General features: G+C 35.0%; 1 pseudogene; it reads right to left on the reverse strand.

The window, feature by feature from the left end:
• Positions 1-219: 219 nt before the first annotated feature.
• On the reverse strand, positions 220-2,747 carry LOC116105906 (annotated as a pseudogene).
• Between the last annotated feature and the right edge of the window lie 4,885 nt (positions 2,748-7,632).

Consider the following 7,632-nt stretch of genomic DNA (forward strand, 5'->3'; position numbering starts at 1 on the left):
GCTAATTGTATAAATGAATCAAACGGAAGCCTAGGGGAGGAAATCCCCTTCCACCAAAACCTTGGACAGGCCCAAGATTTGAACTATACAAAAGAACCAAAAAATTGCACAGGATGTGAAATCCTTTACAAGCAAGGCCCAAACCAAAAAAACCAGACTAAAGACGGAAGCAGCTACACCAGATAAATGTCATCAGGCCCTGGAAGAAGACCAATACAATCACCATTGCAAAAGAGGCAGTCCACAGTCCACACCCTTTGAAGCCCACCATACATACCTCCATCTGCGGAGTTCTAAAACCCATACTAACACTGCCCAAATCTCCAGAGGCAACATCTCAGCAGCTCCAGATTGAGACAACATTTCCAGACTTACAACATAAAAGCCACCCAGCGGCAAAAAAACCAGAGAGTCTGCACACACTCTGGGACAACCTGGAGCAGCAGCACTCAAAACTCTCTAAATGGTCATAAAACTAATCAAATAGCAAACTATACAGTAGCCAAAGTTTCCATACAAAAAAGATGTTCTCCCACGGCCACATCTCCTGATGAAGGCTCCCAAATCTTCCAAACTTAACCAAAATGCAGACTGAGTTCAGAAAAACATCTACATAATCTATTGTTGTCAGAGTAATGGGATTTTTCTTTGTTAATTGTGTAATTCTGTTATTGCTTCTACTCAATATGTTCAATGATTTTATCATTTTAAAATCGATAATGGACTCGGAAAAGCTTGTAGGAGATAATTTGTAAAACATCTTTTGACTGTTCCTGCCTGATGACATAGATTATTCCAGTTTAAAAAGTGTTCACTGCTCAACGGTTCTCTGTAACAGTTTCCGTTTGTTTTTCAAAAATGTTCACTGCTCAACGGTTTGATTAACAGCTTCTGTTAAGTGGCGTTAAATTCTTTTAGTTGAACGCTGCCGTTTCAGATCAAAGTTGCTGGGTTTTTCATTCTGCGTTTTGAGTTTAATTGAAGTGCTGCGTTTTGGCGATCAGTTAATTAATGAAGTGCTGCGTTTTGTAAATATAAAGCTGAAGAAGAAGAAGTGCAGAAACGCAACTGCAGCCGTTCAATTTTCAGATGCTGATGAAGTGTGTTTGTTTACCTGGCAGATTGACAGATTGCCAGCGTGTACTTTACTTATAAAAATAGACTGTAATCAGTTTAGAATTTTAATCCAAAATCAATAAAATTTCCAATTTGCAGAAAATTCTCTGTTTTTCAAGTTCTGCATTTTCTCTCCATTCTCTGTTTGTTTCTCTGGAAAATCTCTCATTTTCTAGAAAATATATCATATTCTCGCATGGTAAGAAGATCGAATCAAATAAATTGTTGTGTAACACAGAAACTTTAAGTAAAGGGTCTACAAACTTCCGGTAGGTTTTTGGTGCTCCTGAAGGTTAAAGTTACAAAGTTATTAAAAATCAACAAGAAGTGGTGATCTTGATCCAGAACTGTTACTTTTGTTGGCAAGATGAGATATCAAAGTTATAACACAGAGTTGCATGTGGAGGAGGAAAAAAAGCCGTTTCAGTGCCTATGAAGAAAGCAGTTACTAAAACACGCAGTAAAAAATGGAAATCACTGATCAATATATATATATATTCATCATACAGTGCAAGTGATATTTTTGCTAGATGAAATATGAAACTACAAATGTATTAATACATCTGAAGTCATGTTTCTTATTGGGAAGATATGCATTTTGATTAATACATCATTGTTGGAGAATCTTTTGGGGTTGATATTGGGAGAAGATAGGAAAGGCTTGGGCGGAATTTGCAAGGAACTGATGCTCCCTTCCAACATCTCCACTACTCTACCCATTGTTGGCCGATCTGATGGATTAGTTTGCATGCACCACAAGCTCACTATTACCATCTTCCTTACACATTCTTTATCTTGTTCATTTGAAATGCCTTGTAGTATGAGCTCTTCATCTACTTCAAGACGCTGATAAATCCATTGTGGAAATATATTTCACTGCTATTATCAACTCAAACATTGTTATTTTTTCTCCCTCCAGTCATTTCTAACACCATCATTCCATAGTTATAAACATCTGACTTGTGAAAGACTATTCCAAAGTTTCTAGAAAATACTTTTGGAGCAATATAACCAATGGTCCCTCGTACACCTATCATCAATACAAAACTCTCTTTCGTAGGACAAATTTTAGTTAGACCGAAATCAGAGATCTTTGGACAAAAATCTTCATCTAGGAGAATATGTGAGGCTTTATGTCAAAGTGTAGAATTCGTGTGCTACAACCACGGTGCAAGTACTCAAATTCTCGAGCTATGCCTACTACAATTTGATACAATTTTTCCCATTGCAATTATGATCTACCTTCAATGGATTCTTTTCATCTATGAACTTCTCTAGAGATCCATTTGACACAAACTTGTAGATAAGAGCTCTTTTATGTCCCTTGAAACAGAAACCTAAAAGAGGGACAATGTTGACATGGGCAGTCCTACTAATGCTAGCAACCTCATTAATGAATTCTTCCCGTTACCTTTGGATTCAGTTAAGACCGTCACTTTGCATTCAGTTAAGACCTTCACCGCCACATAATGACCATTTGGTAACCTACCTTTAAAAACTTTATGTTTGAATGAATTGGTCATTTTCTTAATATCTAAATACCTATATCTTTTAGGAGCAAGGGATCCATGGTTCCTTAAGAATGCCTCAATGTTTTGGCAATCCTTTTTTTTCTTCCTCCAGTAGGCCATGGAATTATGTGGTGATGATTTTCTCATGTAGCTAAAAGCTAGAACTATCAGTATACTCGTTGCAGTGGCCGATATGGCTGCAGTTAATTGAAGGAATCATCAGAGCATAAAGAAAGCAAACAGTCTAGGAAAATTTTGTGTGGTTAGAAGGTTCATCCATTCCACTAAAAAGTAAATATGTAAAGATCCTCAAACAAGATGAAGTTAAGTTCTAGGAGAAAGGACTGGATGACTATATTAACTACTGCAACTTTTGCTTAAGGTGTTTAACATTTCTTGCAATTCAATCATAATATTGTAACTTTTTAATGGATTGTCTTCGCAATTTCAGGTCATAAGTACTGTATATCCTTGATTAATCAACATCCGGTTATTCTCACAATTAATTTCTTTGTAGACTTCTTAATAGATTTTGCTTAAGATATTGATGACAAAAACAACGCATAGGCGAACACGAATGCGCTTAAGATATTTTCTAGGATATTTTTGATTTCATAATTTGAGCCTTATCTCTGTTTTAGTATCTATCTCATGATTTAGACTAATCAAGTTCAAGGTAATTCCCGAATAATTAACTCAAACTAATCTAGATGATTCAGTTGTTCCTGGAATCCTAGGAGTAGAAGCCAAACAAAAACAATAAACAGAAATTATCAATTGGATATTTGGTTAAAAAGATATATGACCGAGTCCAAGTCCTAGCTTCAGTCCCAGATTTCCATCACCTGCAATATGAACTACAAATAAATATGGTACAAGTTCTTGTCTAGAAAATATATTTATTATGTAATAAGAGTATTAAAGGTAATTTATTTTATGGGTTTGTCAACAACTTTTAGATTAGATAAATGTAAATAAAATTTGATTTTTTCTGTTTACATATACTTACTTGAAGGGTAATGTAAATAAAACAAACAACAAAAATTGTTCTACTATAGCCATTTTTGTTGCAATAACCATATGTTTGATACATCGCATTGTATAAAATTGTATAACACTATATATAATACTATGCAAATAAAACATGATGTATGGTGCATTATTGCATTATATTAACTCATATTTAATTGTTTAACTAAATTTTACAATAAATCATTATTCATTAAAAACTTATTTTTAACGTAATTTTTAATTAATATAATTTATTGAAATATTTACCAAAACATTTAATAATATTTACTAAATAGTAAAGAGATGACATAAATATGAGATATGATTTTACTAACGGAATTGATTAGTGGGAATTATTGTTCTTTTAAATTAATTTTAATTATATATATATTTTGTTTTTGGGGGAATAGATTTAAGGGAAGGGGGGATTTTGAATCAGTTTTTTTTCTTTTTTAGATTTTAGAATTGGCTGACGTGACAATTAACTGATGTGGCATATAAGATGATATTTGCCACGTTAGCTCCATATCAATTAGTATAAGAGATTAGTATGGGAGATTAGTAAGGCTAACATTACTCAAAGTTTAATCTAATTGTAGGCATACCTAATTTATGAGAGATTGGTGAAATTATTTTTCATACCTTTCCTAAAGTTTGCACACTGAAACTTTCCCTAGTAGTCAATTTTACACTGATCCTCTTTCTGAAAACACTCAAGACATTCCCCTATTACTTTAATTCGAAGGCGAAACAACCCTGTATATAAATTAAGGAAGTTGACACCATTTTGAGTCTTGATAACTTGGAGCCTTATAATCGAACAATTTGGATAGTCTTAGGAATAAATCATCAGTTGAGACCTTTGGGTAGGCAATGTTGTGTTTGGGCTCCTTGCATTGGAAAGTAAAGTTTTCAGGGATAGTATCAAGGGGACATCTGAACTGTGTTTGGTTGACTGGTTCAACAGAGATAAAAGGAGAGCTTGGAAGGCTCAAATTTTTGAAGGCACAGTTGTTCCTTGGTGTGAATGCAAATGTATCGTTTGCTTGAAGCGTGACCGTGTTATCCTGAGAGATGCTTGTAATATAAAACCATGGCCAATCTTTCTCCAACTTAATCCTCGGAAGTGGTTCACTGCAGTGATCTACTGTCAAGCATCCGCACTCAGAATACGTTCCATTGAAGTAGGGAAAACCTATACGTCCCAAAACTCCACAATAAAAAGGTCGACATCTGGGGTTGAATTTATTTTCTTCTTGGGACAAGGACAGAACCAAAAGACGAAAGATATGTTTGTTTGAAAGAATTGGGTTTTCAATTCATTGATTTATCACTAAGGAATTACACCCTTTATATTAGGAGTATACGATCTCCTAAATCTCCTAATTATGTCAATTGTGGATTACACAATATTTTGTCTGACATAATTAGGAGATTACATAATCTCTAGAATATTCTGAGATAGTATACCTAAAATAAATAAAAGATTACATAATATTCACTTGATTACAAAATATATACAAAATATTATGAAAATCTTAACACTTCCCCTCAAGTTGGTGCGTAGATGTCACACATGCCCAACTTGTCTAACACTTGTGAGAAAATACGTTTCGAGACAGCCTTGGTAAGAATATCAGCCAATTGATCCTCTGATCGAATCTTGGGCAGTTCAATAATCTTTTCATCCAGTTTTTCTTTGATGAAAAATCTATCTACTTCAACGTCCTTCGTACGATCATGTTGAACTGGATTGTGAGCAATGTCACATGCTGCTTTATTGTCACAATATAACTGGATTGGTTGATTAGGTTGATATTGGTATTACTTTTTTTTTTTTTTTTTTTGTGGTGGACGTGCTAATTGTATAAATGAATCAAAACGGACAGCCTAGGGGAAGGAAATTCCCTTCCACCAAAACCTGGACAGGCCCAAGATTTGAACTATACAAAAGGAACCAAAAAATTCACAAGGATGTGAAATCCTTTACAAGAAAGGCCCAAACCAAAAAAAACCAGGCTAAAGAGAAGCAGCTACACCAGATAAATGTCATCAGGCCCTGGAAGAAGACCATACATCACCATTGCAAAAGAGGCAGTCCCCAGTCACAACCTTTGAAGCCCACCATGCATACCTCCATCTGCAGAGTTCTAAAACCCATACAACACTGCCCAAATCACCGGCAACATGTCAGCAGCTCCATATTGAGACAACATTTCCAGACTTACAATAAAAGCCACCCAGCGGCAAAAAACCAGAGAGTCTGCACACACTCTGGGACAACCTGGAGCAGCAGCACTCAAAACTCTCTAAATGGTCTAAAAACTAATCAAATAGCAAACTATACAGTAGCCAAAGTTTCCATACAAAAAAGGATGTTTCCCACGGCACACTCTCCTGATGAAGGCTCAAATCTTCCCAACTTAACCAAAATGCAGACTGAGTTCAGAAAAACATATCTACATAATCTATGTTGTCAGAGTATGGATTTTTCTTTGTTAATTGTGTAATTCTGTTATTGCTTCTACTCAATGTTCATGATTTTATCATTTAAAATCGATAATGGACTCGGAAAGCTGTAGGGGATAATTTGTAAACATCTTTTGACTGTTAGGCAAATAATTCATAAAACAGTCCATCTTTCTCTATGTGAATAGTACTGAATGACTTGATAAAAAAAATGAAAACAAAATCTAGTTTTCATGTGAGAGGGGGATTGGTCTAATATATGTTCCTGCCTGATGACGTAGATTATTCAGTTTAAAAAGTGTTCACTGCTCAAGGTTCTCTGTAACAGTTTCCGTTTGTTTTTCAAAAATGTTCACTGCTCAACGTGTTGATTAGCAGCTTCTGTTAAGTGGCGTTAAATCTTTTAGTTGAACGCGCCGTTTCAGATCAAAGTTGCTGGGTTTTTCATTCTGCGTTTTGAGTTTAATTGAAGTGCTGCGTTTTGTGGATCAGTTAATTAATGAAGTGCTGCGTTTGTAAATATAAAGCTGAAGAAGAAGAAGTGCAGAAACGCAACTGCAGCGTCGTTCATTTTAGATGCTGATGAAGTGGTGTTGTTTACCTGGCAGATTGACAGATTGCAGCGTGTACTTTACTTATAAAAATAGACTGGAATCAGTTTAGAATTTTAATCCAAAATCAATAAAATTTCCAATTTGCAGAAAATTCTCTGTTTTTCAAGTTCTGCATTTTCTCCATTCTCTGTTTGTTTCTCTGGAAAATCTCTCATTTTCTAGAAAAATATCATATTCTCGCATGGTAAGAAGATCGAATCAAATAAATTGTTGTGTAACACAGAAACTTTAGTAAAGGGTCTACAAACTTCCGGTAGGTTTTTGGGCCTGAAGGTTAAAGTTACAAGTTATTAAAAATCAACAAGAAGTGGTGATCTTGATCCAGAACTGTTACTTTTGTGGCAAGATGAGATATCAAAGTTATAACACAGAGTTGCATGTGGAGAGGAAAAAAAGCCGTTTCAGTGCCTATGAAGAAAGCAGTTACTAAAACACGCAGTAAAAAATTGAAATCACTGATCAATATATATTATCATCATACAGTGCAAGTGATATTTTTGCTAGATGAAATATGAAACTACAAATGTATTAATACATCTGAGTCATGTTTCTATTGGGAAGATATGCATTTTGATTAATACATCATTGTTGGAGAATCTTTTGGGGTGATATTGGAGAAGATAGGAAAGGCTTGGGCGGAATTTGCAAGGAACTGATGCTCCCTTCCAACATCTCCACTACTCTACCCATTGTTGGCCGATCTGAGGATTAGTTTGCATGCACCACAAGCTCACTATTACATCTCCTACAATTCTTTATCTTGTTCATTTGAAATGCCTTAGTAGAGCTCTTCATCTACTTCAAGACGCTGATAAATCCATTGTGGAAATATATTTCACTGTATTATCAACTCAAACATTGTTATTTTTTCTCCTCCAGTCATTTCTAACACCATCATTCCATATTATAAA

The sequence above is a fragment of the Pistacia vera genome, unplaced genomic scaffold, assembly GCF_008641045.1.
Source record: "Pistacia vera cultivar Batoury unplaced genomic scaffold, PisVer_v2 Contig507, whole genome shotgun sequence".
NCBI lineage: Eukaryota > Viridiplantae > Streptophyta > Magnoliopsida > Sapindales > Anacardiaceae > Pistacia > Pistacia vera.